Raw genomic sequence first — 10,498 nt, 5'->3', positions numbered from 1 at the left:
TCGGTTACGCCCATCTGGCTCCGACCGTCCTCCGATCACGTCCATCGTCCAGCACCTCTCCAACCGTTGCTGCTCCCCATTGTCGATTTCAACTCGAACACGAACAACGCTGTGGACTGTCGACAACTAAGGTACCTTCCCGTCTCCCCTCCGTCATTCCAGTATCATTACCCTCTACAGTCTCGTCAGCCCCTATCTCGTCCACTGCCCGTTATTACGTCTTGTTGATAGGACAGCCACCAAAGTTGAGGGCTAGGACTTTTTCTTGTGGTTGAAAGGGTAATCGTTGACTTAGACGCTGAACATTCTAGGGCCGTCAAACGCCCCTCATCGCTTAGTCGTCGAGTCGGTCGAGCGGGTCATTGGGAGTTTGATCTAGAATCAATATCTTCCCTTGATTGACGAGGACCCTCTTCCCTAACGGTGAACAACCGGATTATTGCTCATTTGACGATTTCATTTATCGGCATACTTCATATAATTCACGAACCTACTCATCAGTTCCTGTGGCGTAATAGGAGCCGTCCGATCCCGGCAGGTCGTATTACATCAAGTTCCCTACTTACACCTTGAGCCAATCCCCTAGCGGTCCATCACGCCGCAGAATGATTTGTGGAACCTTACCTTGGATTTCTGGCGTAACAACAGTGGAACGTAACAAGACGGCTGTGTCACAGAGGTAATGGTAATTAGGGAACTATTGCCTTTCTGTCTGAGGGGGTGGGGGAAGAGGAAAGCTAGGGCCTACTTATCCTGAGAGGACTCCAACAAGGTTCTACCTAAAAGAAGTTCCATATTATCTTGCCAAGCTGGAAGGGTTCTATACGTCACGTTGTCACGTTGTCTCGCCCCCACTGCATCGAAGAGTATTTATGCACTATGTTCCGGTTCACTGATATGCAACATAGAGTTGGGGTGGAGGTCTATGATGTGAGACTTTAGTATGACTGAGATTCCCAAGGTTCGACTTTAGGAGAATCAAAACGGATTCAGGCACTCAGGAGCAGTACGAAGTAAAAGAACTCTGATACTACCATCGATCTGACATAGCAGAACAACCAGAAAAGGAAATGGAGTTAGAAAGCCGTATGATAGGCGTTAACTATCTTGTACGGTTCGGAGGGTAATCGGCGTACTCCGATCAGTGGGGGAGGGATATTTGGCTCTATTGAACATACAGGGAATTGGAGGTAGCATTCTACGTATGTGAAAACATGGACCTTAGAAGATATGACCGACATAAGACCAGACTTGCTAGATATTATGGAGGTTCAGTGAGCACCATGCCTTATTTCTCTACCATTTTCTTTTCTTCCACTTTGGCCAATATGAGTTCACTTGGTACTAGCAGCTTTATCCGGGAATTTCCCATCTTAGTAAGAGCTTTCCAAAGAAATAGCTTAGTAGCCACATTAGCAGCGCTTGGGATGATTTTAGGTGTGGCGTATTCCCTTTGGCTATATAATCATACGATTTCTGGAAATTAAAAACCCGATTTCCTCCATAAATTCTCCAATCCAAATTGCAGAAAAGTTTCCATATTTCTACCTTTTATTGTTGGGACGGGGGTGACTGTTTGTTTAACTACCAAAAAAGGTTATAAAAGAAGTGATCATGACATTGGAGGTGCTTGAGATGGGATGGATACGGGTGAAATTCCCACCAATGGCTGAAATGTTCAGTCGACTCCCTCCCCCTTTGTGGGGGTCCGGACCCTTACAACTTAGCAGAAAAGGGAGCAGGAAAGAGGCCTTGGCGAACCATTATAATAAGTGAACAAGTGTAAGCTTTGCTTCCCGTCAGTATTTCGTACTGACCACACCGAGGGACAGGTCCTGAGGCGATGGAAGAGAACGAGCAGAATCAATGTGTCCCATCCAATGGACCATGGATTAAACAGCTACTGCCTTCAAGGTCTATGTCCAGGGGACCGCCATCCCCCCTCAAGGTACGTCTCACGCCTTGGGCTGCTATATCTATCCAAGAAGACACTCGAAACGGGAAGGATAAACCCCCCCCCCCCCAGTGGTCTGTCGAGCTACAAGTCCTGCGGCACAGGAGTGGGATTCTCTAAAAAGCTAAGGTTGTCTTCAGATAAGGGCCCACTTGGAGACTTGGGATCTCAGCTGGTTTTGCAAGAAGTTCAGCATGAACGACCGGCCTTAAAAAGAGAATCAACTAGTTTTGTTCTGATCTGAGTAGGCTCAACATAGAGAATACCCTAACCCTGGGAACCAGGGCTATAATTTAATAGGTGGGATCAGCTAAATTTTTGCCATATTTTTACATATTTACAATTGCAATATCTCTGTGTTTAAAATCCTAGTCCTATGGCGTGCTTTGTTTTGATGACCCTGTTTTTTATTCCCTATGATATGAGGGGGTATAATTTAGAGAAAAGCAAAACAAGGTCCTACGAGGTACCCACTACTCAGAGTATCCTCCCACTACTCAGTGTGTCTCCCATCGGTCAGGCGGGTACCCGATGGGAAACACGAGGCATGGAATGTCACCTACTCCCTAACTGAGAAGACGGCTTTTTCATAAGTCGCTTAGCGCAAGTCAAGTAGTCCAGAGGTTCTGATTTTAATTAGAAGAAGATAAAAGAAAGATCATGCAAGCAATAAACCAAAAGCTACCTTTTGAAATTATTAAGTTCTTTTAATCAGAAATGTTATGTAATAATTAAGAACTAATAACATAAAAAATGTATACTGAACAAAGCGGTGTATAAAATGATTTACACAGACAATTCTCATTTAGAACATTTTAAGACCTTGGAATGTTGCTTTGAGTTCTCGGAGATGCATAAGTCGTGATGATGCCGGACATTGTCAAGATGCCGGACATTGCCGGACATAAGTCCGGTCGGCACCGAGGGTAGCGGCTCGGTGTCGAATCGAAATCTCGTTCGGGCAATGACGATCAACGTCGTCCGAATGATGCTAGTGGACAAGTATGAATGATGACGTGAATGTATGAGGTCCTACGTGTCGTACGTGCGTGCGCCAACAAGCAGTGGGTGTCATTCCAGAGATTGACGGGATCGCTTTAAGTGAGGTCGGACGGGCCTCCTGAACCTCGCCCGAGAGGGTCGAGGGCGAGTGCGTCGCCGAACGGGGAATCCCCGCTAGAGTGCTCACACGCGTCTGGTGAACTCGACTCGTACCGGGCAGGTAAGACTCTCGATAAATATTCATCATTTTCTCAACCTGTCTTGCCCTCACCTATCTAACCCGAGCGTGGAAGAGGCGAATCGAAAGCGCACTGAAGAAAGTAAGAGACGTAAGGGCAGTGAGTAGGGTACCTTCGTCATGCTGGCGACAGATATTTTGTATCGGAGATCTGGGGAATAGCAAGAGTCCAGAATGCCGTTGAGCGGGTAGGGGTGAAGGCGCTTGGGCCACGGGGAAGTTGGAGTGGGTGTTGGGTGTCGAATGAACGTCGGCGTTGGTGTGCGAGCAAACCGGGCGCGGTCGAAGGCAGTCGACGGGGTGGCGTAGCAGGAGCTGGTACGGGGCGGCGCGACGGGTTGGCAGTGCTCGTGCACCGGGTGCGGTCGAGGGTGGTTGGCGGGGTGGCGTAGCAAGAGGTATGGCACGGGGCGGCGCGACCGGTAAGCGGCGCTCGTGCACCGGGCGCGGGCCGCAATAGCAGGACGGTGTAGAGCAGCGAACATCGAGCGCACTGGCAGCGAGGCGGGGGTACTGATGCGGATGCCCCGGGCAAGGCACAGGGTCAAGGTCATACCGGCGACGGTGTGGCGCGCCCGGTCAGCAGTTCGCGCGGGGCGCACGGGAGCTGTCTGCGCAGGACCGGACGGTGCGCAGGGACAAGGCACCAGGACGATGACGCGCGGGTGACGATATCAGCGCGCGCGGTTAGGAGTTTGCGCGGCGCGCGCGGTGAACTGTCCGCGTGGGGCTGGAAGCGGTGGCCGCGGCGGGAGGGGCGATGGGCGTCGACCAACGGCGGTGCGGTCAGAGTCGACGGGGAAAGGCACGGAAGCGGCCCAGACGGTGCGTGGTCGGCAGTGGCGGCACGAAAACGTCGAGCAGAGGCGGGAGCTGACGAAGGGCGGCTCGGGCGGTGAGCGGGGGCGGGTCGGCAAACTGCGCGGTCTGCGGTGGCGGTAGGTCGGCGGCGGCGGCGGCCGGTCGGAGGCAGCGGCGGCATGCTCCTTCTCTTCTCTTTCCTCCTTCTTCCTCTCCTCCTCCTTCCTCTTCTTCTTCCACCTTCTTCTTCTTCTTTCTTCTTCTTCTTCTTTATTTCTTCTTCTTCCTCTTCTCACGTACGTGACTCTTCAAATTCCACGTTAAAACTTCCAAATTCAAGAGTGTCTGTCTTGGGCGCCCACCCCCTCCTTATATAGGAGGAGTGAAGATGGGCCCCCTTTAAACAACAAAGAAAGAAAAGAAGATAAAAGGAAAATGAGGCTTGTTAGGCCCATGGGAGGGGAAGATGTCCTCATATGGGTTCTTCCCCTCACTACATGACAACAAGGGAAACGGAGATGACAAAAGAAAAGAAAAGAGAATAAAAGAAAATGGATAAGTGGGATGCTCCGACGATGAGGTGGCGCGTGTGTCATGTCGAGTATCTGAACCCGGGGTCACGCGTCGCTGCAGCGGCTCGTTGTGTCGGCTGAACATGTGTCGGTGGCGGGCTCGATGACGATGGTGGCTCCTCGCATGACGGCTCTACGGTGTCCGGCGGTGCCGCGCCATCACGTGGATTCAAAGGCCTAACAAGCCAGGAAAAACCTATAAAACCATGCAAGAAGGACCTTTCTTATGTTTTCTGATTCAAAAAGAAAATTATTCGCTTCTTCTGTCCCAAGGCCGTGCTTTCGGATAACCAAAGGTTCCGCTCGTAAACTCGCCCCTTGTTAAATTCATCTTTTGCTCCTAAAATCACGCCTCACTATGAGGACTTTTTTTATACCAACTTTCAAGGCTTTAGGCGCATAGTGAGGACCCATTACCTTCTTTGTGCATGTTGAGGAGGACAGTAGATCGATTTATCCAAAGCTTTGTTGGTTGTTTTGAGAACATTGATCACACTCTTATAAACAAATAGAAAAATTAGTTTAGATATGGAAGTAGTGAGGGCTTTTGTAATTCCTTCAGCTGTCTAAAATACAGAAATAAGATATAAAGAGCGTCATATAGCTTTTGTCTAAAAGGGATCCCTCAAGGCAGTCCATTGTCTCCCGTCTTAATTTACATCTTTCTTCTTTCAGTTCAGATGAAAGACTTCATGAGTCAAGAAGCGTTAGGAATGTGTGAACGATAAAGCTTTTGCTATTAAGGAAGGAGCCAACTCAGAAATGGTAATTCAAGGCACGACTTTAGGAGCGTGTAACCAAAGGTTCTCCAATGTTCTTCAACAAGGCGCGTAGTGCTAATCATTTATAAGAATTAATCAGAACTGAGGCGAGAGTTTACGAGCGGGAGCGAAGTAAAGATGAATGAGGTTATGGTGAAATGTTATCTTTAGATAAAAACACGTTATGAAATACGAAGTGACTTCTGCAGCCAAAGGCGTGAAAGTGGGAGCAAAAGACTTTAGGTTACGAAGTAAACAAAAAAAATTCTAAAAACAATAGCAGCAGTACGGCTTTTAGAGGGCCCTCTCTTATGGGTTACCATGTCTCCCATTCTTTCCCCGAAATTGGCTTCCTCTTTTTTTTACAAGAAAACCTTTGGGAAACAGAGCATAAGACTCAACTAGGTTATGATTAGATTCATATTCTTTATTTTTATTTTGATTATCTTCTTATGCATCTTTATCTCCCCAACTGGCCAATTACATCTTTTGCGCGTTTTCTTCAAAACCTTAACTCTGAAACTACTCTCTTTTTAATGTATGTTTTTTTTTTATGCAATTTGCTATGAATCTTAGGTTATATTCTTTACATTATTTTTTGCAAAACCAAAGCCACGGCAAGTTCATAGACTCTGCCAATTCCAGCATTGAGGTAATGCCTAAGGGCATCGGGAGTGAGTTTTCGGGGTGGCTCGAGATCTTGAGAATGGATCAACAAAAACCTCTGTAACCAGCCCTACCACTCAATCCTAAAGCTCAGCCATCCATTCTGCATGCAAAACAACCACCAGCAACAGATAAATTGCCCATGAAGGCGTGAGTTTATGAGCCAAAGGCAAAGCGAGAGTGAAGAACTGATCCCAAAAAGTTGTAGATCTCATCTTAGAATTGTGAGATACAGTTACTTTGTAACCTGCTCTACACGGCCTACAAAGAATAGTCAAACTCTTTGAGGAAGGATGGTAAGCCAAGCTTCCCCTTTCTGATAAGGTAACAAAGTCAAGGGGCACTCCAGCCAAATTTACTACAAAAGTACTTGGACTGGGTCTCCAAAAAGGAGCTTCGCGACTATGCATTCTTCTTAGTTTCATAATGAATAGTTACCCGATCACGCTCGTAAACTCGCTTCTGCTCCTAAGCGCCTGAAGTCACTTGCTCCTAAAGTCGCGCCTGCTGATTGAGAAGAGACTAAAAGACTTCCCACTTGCTGACTAACCAACCCAAACAAAATAAAGAGTGAAAATCCCAAACTGTATTCCTGCCCTACTTAGCTTTCTGATTTACCTTGGACAAACAGACGGCTTTACTAGCTCGATTGCCCAAAGAGTAAAAAGAGCGGAACGAACTGACTTCAACTGCGCTAGCTTTCTCTTTCTTTTTGGTGAGAAAAGGTTATGAAAGAAAGGACACTCGCTCGCACAGTAAGCTAGTGCGGTAAGCCAGGCGTGACGAGCAAAAGGGGCAAGGCGAATAAAGGTGTGAGTTTACAAGTGGGAGCATTTATTTGCAGAAGCGACGCGCGAAGGCGTGAGTTTACAAGCGGGAGCAGGATCAAGTTTACGAGCGGGAGCAATTCAGATGAAGATGAATATTACGAAGTTAATAAAGATGAAGATTAGCCGCAATTTTGGGAACGGGAGCGGGAGCGAAGAAAGTGAATGAAGAAGAAAAGTCAGTTATTAAGTTAAGGAATTCCACTTTTGATTTTCTGGTTCTGAAATCAAGTGCGAGCGTGGAGTAGTAGAAGGTTGATGGCGAGGACGCCAATGCATCAGCCCGGGACACGTCACCACAGGCAGTCGGGGTCAACACAGACGTTACGGATCCAAAGATGAAGTCAACAGAAGTCAACCCACCTCGGTCAACAGGAGTCAACGAAGAAGTCAACACGCCACAACCGTCGTCCGCCACGTCACCACCGCGCACGCGTCTCCGCGCGGCGTCATGACACGACGCCAAAGGCAGATCCACAACTGCCCTTTGGCGTGACGTGATGCACGTTTTCCCTTGCGTGTCTTATTTTCTAGTTATTTTCTCTTTCCTCCAAGGCCTATATAAGGTCATTTGTTTCAAGAACTCAGGAGGCAATCATAATTCAAGAATTGAGTTTTCTTTCTAACTCTTCTTGGAGGATTGCCCTACCCCTTATCTTGCCCTAACCTTCCCTGTCGTCGCCGTCGTCATCGTCATCACCGTCGTCGCCGCCGCCGCCACCGCCGCCGCTGCCGCCGCCGTCGTCATCACCGCCGCGGTGCTTAGGCATCGTCGCGGTGGGGGAAGACAGTACTCCCGCCCTCGATAAGGGTCGGAGCTGCACCACCAGATTTCATCGGTTTTAAATCCGAGAATCGACCGTGATTTCTGTGGATTGTTTTATCCCTTACCCATTCCTACCCATAGCCTCGTCATCCGCCCTAAATCGTCCATCCCATAGTCGTCCTACGTCAAAGGTTCTTAAAGAATGAACCAAGACGTGCCTTTAGGAGAAATAAATGTCATGTCCATAAACACATTTTTCTCATTATTCAGTCTTTCCGGGTCTTTTTTTTGCATTAACTTACAACAAGGAAGAACCACCAGCGTTTGGTGCAGCCCCGGCATTTGGTGCATTCTTATTCCTTACCTTGGTCTTTCATTATGTCATATTCCTAATAACTTATACAATTACAGCGTATTAACCGCCAATTCACCTTTCTTTTATCAAATCTCAGGGACATGGCCTAATCATGAGGGTAGTATTTTATCACGGTGTTGGATCCCAAGTTTTTAGGGATTCCTTCTTCGGGGTCAACCCGAAAGCCATAATGTCTCAAGAAGAGGTTATGTTAATGATTTGAGAACCTTCGTAACCTTTGTCTCAAACTTCGTGAAGAACTCATTTCTATCTCTCCAACAAAAAAGTTTTGTAAAACCCCAGTTGTACACTCCCTTCGTTTGCCTTGTTGATTTTGAACTTTGTTCGTGAAGGTTACAAAGTAAAGGGTCAGACCTTTTTTATGTGCTGCTTTACCCAAAAATGAGCTTTGCTCTTCTGGCCGCTGGGCGATCCAGTGGTTCACGAGAAGGAAAAAGGACTCATATTTTGTTGCATCTAGCACAAAATGAAAAAGAGAGACCGGAGTCAATCGATAAACAGCAGATTGACGGAGCTCTTGGCATTGCTTTGTTTTTCTCTCTTTTCCTATCAGCAAGTTCCGATCCTTTTGTTCAAAATTTCTTCGTTCGTACAAAACTGCTCGCAGAAATAAATCCTGTTCCCCTATATCAGCTAGACATCCTGCTTGGATTGATGCCGGAGACGTAGCCAGTGCTATAGGCTTTGGCTTATGTAGATCAAAAATGATGAATGGGATTGAGGCATTCCACTCGCCGCCAATGCGGAAGGATGCCGCTGAAAATAATGGAACGCTGCTTCGCTCTGCTGGATGGTACTCTTGTAAGATGAAAATTAGAGCCCTGAGGTACCCACCACTCAGAATACCCTCGATGCTAACATCGTCCCAAGGACGTGTCGGTACGGGTAAGGGCATATAGAGCCCTGCGTTCTATTTTGTCATCTTGGCCTTCATACAAATCAAGCAGTGGGAGACAATATTCCCGATGTCCCTCTTCACCGATGGCCAGTAGAACTGGTACTCTTAAGATTGGGTGGTCTTGTTGACACTGAAGTGTCCGCTCAGACCACCCGCGTGCGTTTCCCAAATGAGGAAATCTCGTAGCGAAGTGCACAGTACGCACAATCTCTTCCCATGGAAGAGGTTGCCGTCGAATATATAATAACCCCAATATTCAAACTTCGGACCGTCGCAAATGACACTAATAATCTTATCAAAGTCCGGATAGTTGGTGTAATCCTGTGGGATTTGACCAAATCCCAAAACACCCTTATCAGATTGAGGACAAGTGGCCTCTAGCTAAGAGCGTAAGTGACGGCATTATCCTTCCTTTTCTTGTGCCGAATGATGAACATGTAATCATGTAGATAGGCAATCCAAAGAGCGTATCTATCGCTGAACTTCTTTTGTTCATGTTGGTGTCGTAAGGCGCTATGATCCAAGAAAAGTACGAACTCATTGGTTAGGAGGTAGTGGCACCAATGGTGAAGAGACTGAATGAGAGCGTAAAATTCATGATCATAATTATCGTATTGTCATCTTGTGTCATTCAGTTTCTCGGTGAAATATTTGACCGGCTGTCCATCCAAGCTAAGGACGCCACCAATACCTACTCCTTGAGCATCACAAGCAACTTCAAACACCTTGTTGAAGTCAGGAATCGTTAAACATGGGCTTCGCATGACCAGCTGCTTTCGTCCACTCAAACTTGTCGAGTCCGATAAGATCTGCAATAGGAGCGGTAACGCCGCTAAATTCCGGAACGAACCTCCGATAGAAAGTCGCCAACCCCATGAAGTTGCGTGTGTTAGGAACATTTTTGGGCCTGAGCCATGACATTATGGCCTCCATTTTTGTCGGATCGGCGGAAATTCTGCAAGCTGATATGATGAAGTCGAGGAAGGAAACCCTGGCCATGAAGAAACTACATTTCTCCGGGTGGGCGTAGAGCTTTTCTCTCTCAAGTGCGGCACAAACCTCTTGTAGATGTCGTAGGTGGTCTACATGGGACCCACTAAAGATCAAAATGTTGTCGAAGTAAACGATGACAAATGTACCGATGAACGGGTGTAAAACCTTATTCACGAAATGTTGGAATATGCTCGAAGCGTTGGAAAGCCCAAATGGCATAACGTTCCACTCAAAAATTCCATCTTTAATTTTGAAGGCCGTCTTCCACTCGTCCCCCAGTCGGATGCAGACCTGGTGGTATCTGCTAGGTAAATCAATCTTTGAAAAGATGGTCACTCCGTCCATCTGATCAAATAGATCCTACACTCTAGGGATGGGAAAACCGTACTTCACCATTATCTTGTTGATGGCGCGGGAGTCGCAACACATACGCCACATCCCATCTTTCTTCGGCGCGAGTAGTGCAGGGACGGTGCACAGACTGAGGTCTCCCATATGAGATCCTAAGTGACGTAGGACGACTACGGGGTAGGCGAAGAAGGGCGGGACGACAGGACTAGGGGTAGGATAGGCATGAGGGATAAAATAATCAACAGAAATTCACGGTCGGATCCGGACTTTAAAACTGATGAAAATCTGGTGGT

The 10,498-nt window shown here is 47.3% G+C and overlaps 1 pseudogene; it reads left to right on the top strand.

Annotated features, from left to right (window-relative positions):
* Positions 1 to 7,847: 7,847 nt before the first annotated feature.
* On the top strand, positions 7,848 to 8,862 carry LOC144706032 (putative cytochrome c biosynthesis protein pseudogene; annotated as a pseudogene).
* The last annotated feature ends 1,636 nt before the right edge of the window (positions 8,863 to 10,498 follow it).

Source organism: Wolffia australiana, chromosome 7 (assembly GCF_029677425.1).
Source record: "Wolffia australiana isolate 7733 chromosome 7, ASM2967742v1".
In the NCBI taxonomy this organism is placed as follows: Eukaryota; Viridiplantae; Streptophyta; class Magnoliopsida; order Alismatales; family Araceae; genus Wolffia; species Wolffia australiana.
The sequence above is the reverse complement of the archived record's forward strand: the minus strand, read 5'-3'. Positions and strand labels throughout refer to the sequence as shown.